Source organism: Amblyomma americanum, chromosome 1 (assembly GCF_052857255.1).
Source record: "Amblyomma americanum isolate KBUSLIRL-KWMA chromosome 1, ASM5285725v1, whole genome shotgun sequence".
In the NCBI taxonomy this organism is placed as follows: Eukaryota; Metazoa; Arthropoda; class Arachnida; order Ixodida; family Ixodidae; genus Amblyomma; species Amblyomma americanum.
In genome coordinates, this window is record NC_135497.1 from 170,041,409 (window position 1) to 170,053,403 (window position 11,995).

Sequence of the window (11,995 nt, forward strand, 5' to 3'; positions counted from 1 at the left end):
GGAAAGGGAGAAACCTATTTAAAGAAAATCCCCGACCAAAGGGTGCCTCCAGCACGCCGAGATCGCCGAACAGAGGATGCGGTATCAAAAGGAGGAGGTAGTGAAAAAAAGATTGAGTCACCCAAATCTGCCGATTCGCCGAAACAGCAGGCACCTGGAGCTCGCGCGTTTGAAGCGCGAAAGCCTATTGTCTGCTGTAATTGCAACAAGGAGGGTCACATCTCAGTGAACTGCAAACAGCAAAAGATGGCGTTCGCGTGCATGCGAGAGTCGGAGGAAAAGTTTAATTGCTGGAGCCATACATGCGGGATGTGGTTATAAATGGCACGAAATTCAGGGCACTGCGGGATTCAGCGGCTACCATGGATGTTGCTCACCCGTCCTGTGTTTCCTCCACGGATTACACCGGCGAATGCGCCTGGATTAAGCGGGTCGCCGAAGAACAGAGTGCATGCTTGCCTATAGCGAAGGTTACCCTAGAAGGGACTTTTGGCAGGCTAGACACAGAAGCGGCAGTTAGCGCAAACTTGCCGACACACTTGCCCTACCTGTTTTCGAACAAATTCGAGCAGCTGCTGAAAGAGAAAGGTCTCTCTTTCACCTCGGGCTTGGCTTGCATGGCGCTAACACGTTCTCGAGCGCGAAAGCTCGCAAAGAAACTCGACTCCGCTCCGTTAAATGAGCAGGCACCGAACCACTCTCCCGACCAGCCGGGGGATACTTGCAGAAAAACTGATCCGTCTAAACGGCATGAGCATGACCATGAAGTTATTCCCGAACAAGCGGTAGCTCATGAAATCCAAGGAACTGCCGATTCCGTAGAGAATGGGGCAACAGGAACCAACGCAAAGGGTTCGACATTAACACCTGCTTCGACTTGTTGGCAGGAGTTGACTAAGGTTGATAGGAAAGCACTTATTGCGGAGCAGAAAAACGACCCATCGTTAAGAGCTCTAAGCAATAAGGTGAGCGAGGGAGTCGCCAGAAAGAACATCAGCTTTCATGAGAAATCAGGCCTTCAGTACCGGAAATACTGCGACTCAAAGGGACGCGCATATGAGCAACTCCTAGTGCCTGAGAAGTACCGGCGGCAGCTTCTAGAGCTCGCACACGGAAATGCATGGGCGGGCCACCTGGGCATAAACAAAACAAAAGCTAGGTTAGCCCTCGGATATTACTGGCCTCGCTGCTGGAAAGATGTGAAACAGCTTGTTCGATCTTGCGACACCTGCCAGTGGGTCGGCATGTCGACGGATAAATGGAAAGCACCCATGACACTAGTTCCCATAATTACAGAGCCCTTTCGGCGTCTTGTAATAGATACTGTCGGCCCAGTGCTAGCGTCCAACTCTGGCTGTCGCTACATTCTGACCTCACTGTGCGTGGCAACCAAATTTCCCGAGGCCATTCCCTTGAAGGAGCTAAGTTCCGCATGTGTTGTAGACGCCATTTTGTCAATTTTCTCTCGCTTGGCGTTCCCTGCAGAGATGCAAAGCGATAACAGGAGCGTGCTCAAAAGCTGCTTGACAACAACGTTCTTTGAACGGTGTGGAATTAAAATAATCCGCAGTTCCATTCACCACCCTCAGTCAAATCTAGTCGAGCGTATGCACTCAGTGCTAAAGCGGATACTTAGGTCTCTGTGTTTTGGGCATAAGGCAGATTGGGAAGGCTGCATTCGAGCAGCATTCTTTGCAATGAGATCCGTCCCCCACGAAAGCACAGGATTTAGCCCCGCTGAACTAGTCTACGGGCGTGACTTGAGGACCCCACTGCGCATGATAATGGAGTCATGGGAGGGTTACGAAGAGGATCCCTGTGTAGTGGAATACGTCTTGAAACTACTGGAAAGACTTGCGAAAACCAGAGACCTCCTGGAAGCAAATGTCAGAGCAGCGCAGTCACTGTCTAAAGTGTACTACGACAAATCGGCACGCAAGCGCACCTTTCAACCTGGTGACCAGGGGATGTTGCTGCGTCCGTCAAAAAGGAACAAGATTGAGGTGCAATGGCAAGGGCCAGCAAAGGTGGTGTCCAAGCTTTCGGACGCCAACTATGAGGTCAAATTTAAGAACAAACACAATCGGAATATCCAGAGTAATTTGATGAAGCCTTATGTGCAGCGTCAGGCCATGGTTAACATGGCGCTGAACATGCCAGAGTAAGAGGCCTCAGACATACCTTATGTCCCTCATGAGGACGAGCAAGCAGCGAATGAGCTGCTAAATTCAATCGACAGAGAGCCACGTTTGATGGAAAGTCAACGAGGAGGCATGAAAAACGTCTTCCGCGACTTTGAGGCGGTGTTTTCAAACAAGCCAGGAAAAACAACCCTCGTCGAACACAACATTCAGCGGTCCATAGAACAGCCGATCAGGAGCAAACCGTACCGTGTCTCTCCAAGACAAAAGGAAATCATTGAGACGGAGATCCGCCGTATGTGCGTACTTGGCGTCATAGTGCCCTGTGAAAGTGACTATACGTCACCTATCATTATTGTAGAGGTTCCAGGGAAGGATCCGAGACGTTGCGTGGACTACCGGAGACTGAATTCAGTCACAGTGGACCAGACCTACCCCATTCCGAACATCGAGGAGAGGGTTGAAACAGTCGCTAAATCAGAATATATATCCACACTGGATTTAGTTCGTGGTTACTAGCAGGTGCCACTCACTGAGCGCGCCAGCAGGTACGCAGCATTCGTGTCCCCCGCGGGCACGTTTCGTCCTCTAATGTTGAGTTTCGGCTTGAAAAATGCTCCGTACTGGTTTTCAAAGTTAATGGACCAAGTGCTGTGGGGACTAGCAGATTTCGCTCTCCCTACCTTGACGACGTGGTCATTTTCTCACAAAACTTGGAGGAGCACATTGAACACCTGCGCATTGTGTTGAGCCGACTGTTTGAGGCTGGTTTAACGGTAAGGGCGGGGAAATGCCACCTGGGGTGCGCGTGCCACCTGGGGCACGTGGTTGGACGAGGCCAACGCAGACCTGCAGAACTTAAAGTGGCTGCCGTGGTGGAGTACCATCGCCGAACCACAAAATCGGAACTCAGGGTTTTTCTTGGCCTAGCAGGCTATTATCAGCCTTACGTAAAGGGCTGCTCTGATTTAGCCAGCCTCCTGTCCGACGCGCTGAGAAAAAGTGGGCCTGCCAATCTCTCTTGAGACCAAAAGGAAGAGAAGGCATTTCAGAGGCTGAAAACGGCCCTAAGCGAGCGCCCAATACTGGCTGCTCCAGATTTCTTTAAACGCTTTATCATACAATGCAAAGCCAGCGACCGCGGTTTAGGCGCTATTTTTTGCCAGGAAAGCGATAGCAGGCACACACGGCCTGTCCTCTACTTGAGCCGCAAGCTCTGCACGCGGGAAGAGGCGTATAGCACGTCTGAAAAAGAATGCACATGATTCGTTTGGGCGATAGACAAACTGGCATGCTACGTCTCCGGGTCCCGTTTCACAGTAGAAACGGACCATTGGCCTTTGACTTGGCTGCACAATATGTCGCCCAAAAATGGTCGTCTACTGAGGGGGAGCCTGGCACTCCAGCACCATAGCTTCGAGGTTCGCTACAAGAAAGGCAAGCTCGACACAAATGCCGACGGGCTAAGCCGAGCCTTTTAGCTAGTAAAGATTTTACAAAAGGGGATGTCCCCCAAATTTGTAGTTTTGGAGGTTTATTTCATATTCTCTTCCTAATGGAGAGCACATATCTCCCGCTTTCTTCGCAGTAATGTTGTTCACTATCAGGTAACATACCTAGGAGTACGTTTCCTTATTTCGGCCAAGGATAAGTAAGAGCGAGTGGTGTAACGTACCTTGACTCTAAGTACTGGGGCGGGAAAAATTGAACGCCACGTCGGCCAAATCAAGTCACCGATTCCCGTACCGCGTGCCCTCTAAGCACCAACCTGATTTCATTTAGCGAATTTTTTTCCTATCCAAGTGCGCCTCGAGCGGGAGCACACGCCTTGGACAGGTGCCCTGTCAATACTACTCGTCGGGAGACACCATGCGTTCATTCAGGGAAAACATTTGATCTCTTCAAGTTTAAGTTGAAGTTTTTTGCTAAGTGCAGTTATGGTCCTGGGTTTTGGTCTGGCGGGATGAGTGGGTTCTGAGGGCACGCGCTTTTGCCAGGTGCGGTTTGGCGTCTGTGAAACCTTTTGGCTAGCATTGCAGAGAATTTCCCAAAACGGCCATCTGACGTGGGGAAGCGATGGCGAGCTTCGGCAATGAAGGTCATCAGAAGGCAATCTGGTTCCTGGCACGCCCAGTCAGCCGAGCTACGTGCGAGCAGTTCATCTTCCGGACGCAATATCTGGCGGCGGGGTGCTGTTGTGCTCGCGCTTCCTTCCTGCTGTGGAATTCGGCGAAGTGGGGCATGGGGAGGATTCCATGAAGACCACAGCGAGTGTGGGTTAGCCCTCTGGGGGAGACGTGACTGCAGGACTGCCAGAGGGAACGACGACAATAGCGACCCCACGTGTTCGAACAGGAATGCCAGCGACGACCATAAGCGTATTCGTTCCGGTCCTCGCCACGACGAAGTGCGGTAGCAGTGTGGTCCCCTTCAGCCACGCTGAATTTGAACAATTGACCGAGTGCAGCACCTGCGACAGAGCCTCCGCGTTCCGGTCACCAGTACAAGCTCTTTCGACACCTGCGGGGAGACAGCCTGCATTCCTGTGTCATGCATGTGCCCTCCGGACGCACGTGCGCGGCCACCTGGAAGCCGCGGGGACGACAACGTGACCGAGTCCTGTTCCCTTCCCTAGACCGAGCTGCGACAAAACATCAGGACCGCCCTGCCGTGGGTGGTACCACCAGTGCCATCGTGTGATTGGACATCATTCCTCGAACTGTATTCCCCAGCTATGGATCTGGGGAATGCGGAGAGTATTTAAGGAGCTGCTGGTTTGATGCCAGAAGAGAGCCCCCTTCTTGAGAGGTATCAAAGACTCCCGACTCCTAAGACGTTCTCTTTACTGAAAAGCATTCTCAGTTGCCTGTGCTTGTACATAATGTAAATAGTCCTTGTATAAAGTTTTGCAAGTTTTCTTCCTCCGATCGTCCTCGTCTCTTCTCCGGCCCAGTCACGCTACCTGAATCCCAACAGCACGCGGCCCGTGTGCTGTGCGAAGTCAGTGCACGTTAAAGATCCCCAGGTGGTCAAAATTATTCCGGAGCCCTCCACTACGGCACCTCTTTCTTCCTTTCTTCTTTCAGTCCCTCCTTTATACCTTCTCTTACAGCGCGGTTCAGGTGTCCGCCGATATGTAAGACAGATACAGCGCTATTTCCTTTCCCCAAAAACCAATTTTCATTTTTTTTCTCAAACCCGCCGCGCTGGCTCAGTGGTTAGGGCGCTCGGCTACTGATCCGGAGTTCCCGGGTTCGAAACCGACCGCGGCGGCGGCGTTTTTATGGAGGCAAAACGCTAAGGCGCCCGTGTGCTGTGCGATGTCAGTGCACGTCAAAGATCCCCGGCTGGTCGAATTTATTCCGGAGTCCTCCACTACGGCACCTCTTTCTTCCTTTCTCCTTTCACTCCCTCCTTTATTCCTTCCCTTACGGCGCGGTTCATGTGTCCAACGATATATGAGACAGATACGGCGCCATTTCCTTTCCCTAAAGAACCCAATTAATAATAATAATCCTGCGATAGCTTTACCGGTCATGAAATCTCTCGCAGAGCCAGCAGCCTCTGTGGGAGGCTCCAGCGTTGGCTGAAGGAAACAAAGCTGCCGTTCTGCCCGGCAATAATTCTTGCGCAGAGAACTTTGTGTTACGAATGTCATGATCAAAACGTTTGTTTTGAAAAAAGTAAAGCGCAGAGGGATTGGGCAGCACTGTTATTCATTTATTTTTCAAACAGAAAAGGCGTAATTTATACGCAACCTCTACGCTTTTCAAGTACTCTTTGCGCGTGCTCTACTTTGAGCCCGTATGAGTGCAGTTAATGATGGTTCCGACCTCACTTGAAAGAGCCGGTTCAGTCCTCCAGTCGGCGCAGCGCGGACGCTCAAGGCAGCGTATCAAGTTCTCCTATAGCGTTACGCATAAGGTTCGGGGGAACTTGGAAAGCATGAAGAGAGATATTACGCGGGTAGCGCACGACGCAGAGCCCGGATGTTTGAGCGCCGAGCTCAAAGCTTAGGAAGCGAGCCGAAGCTTTCATGGAACGTTCGCATTATTTTTGGCCTGGGTCCAGTTATTGGTTACCGCGCCTTCTTGAGCAGCGGGCAGCGAGAAAGAAATGCCCTTTCAGGAAGCCGCTCTGGAGGCAGAACGCGCTCGTGTGTGCCTCGGCAACTTGGCAGCGGGCCTCCCTCTGCTGTGGCTGAGGTGCGGCTATAAGCGCTCGGTTTCACTTCCAAGGAAGGAGCGCTTTTAGCGCATTTCTCGAGCGCTACGCCCACCCAGACACTGCTATCACAGAGATCGGCGCCTGGGTGCAATCACTCAAGCATGACGCTCACCACAACACGCAACACATTGAAACGACCACCGAAACCCCTACCCAGGACACACACCTAGCCCACCTCTTGGAGGCTTATCACAGCCTCCTGGAACGCTGGAAAGGCAATAATATAACAAGACACTTAAAAAGTGGCTTGCAGCGCTGCAGACAAAAATCCAACAACACTCGGAGGAGCTCTTCCGATCCAACTAGGGACAGATATGTGACGGCATTGCCGGAAACCTGACAGCAAACGAGCATGGCAACTCCTCCGACACCTCATCGACCCCACAAACACCAAATCATCAACACAACACCATGTGACACGCCTCACACACCAACATATTGACGATCCCGAGGCCCTCATAAACACACTTCAGAACACATACACCTCTCCGGGTGCCCCCACACCTCTACCCACCTACACAGGTCCAGCCAATCCAACACTCGACACAGACATCACTGAGACGGAAGTCAGAGCGGCCCTCCTGACTCTCCGAACCAACTCTGCACCTGCTGCAGACCAAGTCACAAACTCCATGCTCCGTAATCTGGACGACCAATCGATCACCCAAATTACGCAATACTTCAACCAGTGCTGGAGGGAGGGTATCCTCCCGCAGTCCTGGCGCCACGCGAAGGTAATATTCATACCCAAACCCAACAAAACACTTACACTTCAAAACCTTCGCCCAATTTCACTCACCTCATGACTCGAAAAGCTCTTAGAGCATGTTGTGTTAGCAAGACGCACAACGGACATGGCGGACAACAATCTATACCCGCATAGCATGGTCGGATTCCGCCCCATCTATCCGCACAGGACGCCATGCTGCAACTCACACATGACACTTTCGACCCGCTTCTGCCTGGTCACACAAAGGCAGTCTTAGCTTTGGATCTCTCCAAAGCTTTTGATCGCATCGAACATCAGGCGATCATGACTGCCCTATCTCCATTGAATGTGGGTGCGCGCACGTGCGCCTACATTCAAGCATTCCTCACTGACCGCACGGCTGAGATACATTTTGGACCTCTATCTTCCCCCTCCTACACGCTTCAGAGTATCGGAACCCCTAAAGGTCCGTCCTCTCCCCCTTCCTCTTTAACATCATCCTCATCCCCCTCGCCCGAAAATTGGCAACTATCCCCCACCTTAAGCACACTCTTTATACCGACGACATCACACTGTGGGCCACCCACGGCAGTGACGGCGACTCAGAGAACGCCTTACAGGAAGCAGCCACCCTCACCCAAACTTATGCACAGAATATCGGACTGTCTTGTTCCCCAGAGACGTCCGAACTGCTCCTCATCCGACCAAAGAACCAACGCTCCCACCGCTGCCCCATTGCCATCGAACTGAATGGGGACCCGGTACCGGAGGTTGACACCCTCCGCGTATTGGGCCTGCATATCCAGAACGATGGAAAAAACACCACCACCCTCAAGAAACTCAAGCAGGTTGCAGGCGCGATATCGCATCTCATCCGCAGAGTTTCGGGCCATCATAGAGGTATGAAGGAGCGTGACCTCTGTCGCCTCATTCATGCCTTTGTCCTCAGCCGTGTGCTCTACACTACCCCATACCTAGAACTATCCAAACACGACAAAAACACTTTGGATGCCTTGATCCGCAAGGCATTCAAAGTCGCACTTCATCTTCCCCTCAACACCCCCACAGACAGATTACTAGGTCTGGGCCTCCAAAACACGATCGGGGAACTCGTGGAGACCCATCGACAGGCCCAATACATAAGGCTTACACAAACCTCCACAGGCCGGTATATCCTGGACTCCCTCGGAATCAGAATGCCGGCCAACGACCCAACCCTCCTCCCCATTCCTCGATCCCTTCACCGAGAGCCGGTCATCAAGCCACTGCCAAAAAATATGCACCCCTCCCACCATAAGCAGCGCCGCAGAGCCCGTGCGAAGGCACTCCACCGAGTGTACGGCTTCCAGCCGGACGCCGTATGGGTGGACGCCGCCTGCACGGGTGACGAAGAAACCGCCGCCGTGGTGGACTGCTCTTCATACGCCCTCCTCACACTACCGCCCCCCACCCCCTGACACCACCCCAGAGGCTGCAGAGGAAGCCGCCATCGCAATTGCCGTCACCCGCACGGAAGCCCAGTACATTTTAAGACTCTAAAACTGCAATTCTAAATTTTGCGCGAGGCCGAGTCCACGTCGCTGCTTTTGGCATACTGGGCTCGCCCGATGCACCCCACCCCGCCATGTAGAGCTTGTATGGGTGCCTGTGCACTCCGGGAATCCCGGAAACAAGGCCGCCAACCTTTTAGCCCGAGGTTCTTTAAACCGGGTTCAGGTTATCTCGGATCGGGGATTCGCGAGGGAGCGAATGCACTCGTTCAGCGAGATGACGCAGGCCTACAGAGCCTCGCGCAAGCTCTACACCCCGACCCACCCCTCCATAGATAACAAACACGCAACACTCTGGCGCAAACTACAGACACACACACTCCCCTCAGCCCTGACCCTTGCCCACTTTCACCCCTCCTTCCCCACTCCTGCCTGCACCTTGTGCCCAGAACCATTCGCCTCTTCCCTCCACATCCTCTCCCTCTGCCCGGCGGACCCTCCCCCGCGCGGCCTAGAGGACCTCAAGAGCTGGGAGGACTGGGAGACCCTGCTCCGCTCGGAGGACCCGGCCGTGCAGACAATCGCCACCGGCCGGGCTGCCAGTGTTATGGACCTTAGGGACATACACCTGAGTGCAGTGGGGTCGTGCGGAGTCCCAGGGGCGTGCCCCGACTTTCTCTCCGACAATAAAGTTTTTTTCTCTCTGCCTCTCTCGAGCGCTAAAGAGGACGCATTAGGCGCCGCGCACGTGGTTCTGTACCTGGTCGCGACCAGCGCGCTACGACTTTCCTTCGAGCCTCACGTTCGAGCCCGCTGGAAGCGCGGCACTTCACCGAAAAGGCCGATCGCGAAAGTTATCAGGCTTTGTAATTGTCTATCGCGTTACTTATCGGAGCTCTGTTCTAAGGAAAGAGCGTTCTTTCGGGCTTTATTTTTTATTTATTTCCTCTATTTGCCGTCAATGGCTGCAGCGTCATGCGTTTCGGTATCTGTCTGCCTGGGAAGGGGGTCCAGACAAGGTGTACGCGTCTCTCCGTACCTTGACGCCGGATTGAGACTTGACGATCGTAATGTGCTCACTATCTCCACTGTTATCAAAATGGAAACAGCGCCATCATTGCTGGAGATATGAAGGTGAGGTGGGAACCAGTGAATGGAATTTCGGTGTCAGGACAATGAAAGCCAGGTGCTGAATTGTGCGGCGACGTCCGTGTTGATACGGCGTGATATGCTGCCGAGGCTGTGTGAGCTTTTGTACGGCCATTATCTGCGAGACAAAAACAAGGTCAGGATAAAGAGTGTGATCTATTCGAGCGTCAGCCAGCTGTATAAAACTCTTCTTTGTTGGCTACCTGGTCAATATCAGCCAGCGATGCAGTTGTGGAAGAGTTATAGAGAAGCTAGGCCTCGTGTGAGCTTACTTCGTTTTTTAGTAGGAGTACTGCTCATTGGCTTATATCTCGTTTGCGATATTTCACTAGAAACGAAAGCGTTTAAATCGAACTATTATAGGCCTGTGAGGTGGGCTTTGTTCAGGGCGCAGCTTTCTTCTTTTTGACTCTCTTCTCTCCGAGATACTTTCTGTCTCTCGTGTCACTCGTAGCGGCTTTGAAGTCCAGCACCACACTTCCACCGTTATCGGGGAATCATGCGTCCGTGTGCTGTGTTCTTTATTATGCTTTTATTGGGGTTTGTGTGTGTGGGTACAGTGGAAAACGGGCTGTCATCGCCCTTAGTGAAACAAGGTAGCTGCGGCATTTTAGGGTCAGTGACGCAACATAAATCATGTTAACGCAACGTAAGGCAGACATGACAAGCGAGTGAAACGAGTGGGCCCGAGAGTGCTACTGGGACCATTTATCTTAAACGCGGTTACTAAATAATCTCTCCTGTGGATTACCTTTTGCTCTCTGTGCCAAAATACGCGCCTCTTTGAGCAAGGATGCTTTTTTTGTATCGTTTCATAAGTGACGGCACTTAACAAAGATTGCCTCCAGCAGCAACGCGGTTGCAGACGCTGGCTGCCGGCGCTTTTCTTGCCTTCGTCATAGTATATTTAATAATTGTTTTTTGGGGAAAGGAAGTGGCGCAGCATCTGTCTCATATATAGGCGGACACCTGAACTGCGCCGTAAGGGAAGGGATAGAGGGAGTGAAAGAAGAAATGAAGAGAGAGATGCCATAGTGGAGGGCTCCGGAATAATTTCGACCACCTGGGGATCTTTAACGTGCACTGACATCGCACAGCACACGAAAGCTAAGAATCGACTTTTGGGAACGGAACGACGTAGTCGTTGCTGTAGCGTGTGGCACGCATTCCTGACCGCTCACTGCCCTCGCTTCGCAGCTTTGGCTATGCTGCTGTTCCAATGTTGTAGACAGAGCTCCCAAACGCTGATTTTAAAATCCCACGCGCCCGATGAATTGCCGTGACACTATGCGCTAGCAGCAAGGCAATTGCGAAGGTGTAGCGAACAGTAGGAACTAGCTTTTAACCATACTGAATGCATCGATGCACGTCGGAGGCCATAGCATGCTAGTAACAGCTAGTGACACGACTGAATTCTTTATACACTTACCGTTCGAAATTTACGGGGACGTGTTTGACGTTCAGAACGAATTTACCTTATCAGAACACGCATAATAGCTTCCTTATTCTACGTCGCAAAAATAGCGCGCCCTTCTCGCCGCGTCCTCCAAAGGCTGGCCACAGCGTGAGGATCTTTCTTCTGGGGTGGACACAAAGAGGGCGTTGCAAGAGTTTTTCTCCGCCTGCCCACCGACATGGGTGGCTTCAGCATCCCGGATCTTGAAGTTATGTGTCGCGTATTGGCCTTAAGGGCCATGTGGGACCTTATCTCAGACACGGCGTTCCGAGGAAGAGCACTCGCCGCATATTTGATGGTAGCATCGCGTTATCAAATGAGTTATCAAATTGGAAAGGCCCTGCGGCTGAAAAGTCGCCAGCTTTCTATGCATATGTCGTGAGATCCTTACATTTTCTTGAAGGTACACTTCCTGATTGTGATTTGAAAGAATTGTCTGCGAGTGAAACTTGCGAATATGTTGCGTTTCGCACTCTGAATGTAGACCAGCGCAGGAAAGTGCGCAAAAGGCGGAAGCAAAGAATCTTTGCCTCTCTCCCCGCTGATGTATCCAATTTTACCTGGCTTCGCGAACGGGAAGCGTTACCCACAGCTGACCGCCTTGCAGCGTGGGGCGTGGCGCCCTCCGCCTCATGTCCGCTATGCGGTCGAACTGAGACTCTGAACTATGCCGTTTTTGAATGCGCAGTCGCGCGCACTTTCTGGCGCTTGGTAGCGCGCATGTTCCAGGTGCTCATGCGGTGGCAGAGTCGTACTCGCGCTTTCTTTGTTGAATTAATAATGTTTGTGGGTGCTTATGTACTCTGGAGGAGGGGACTTGCAG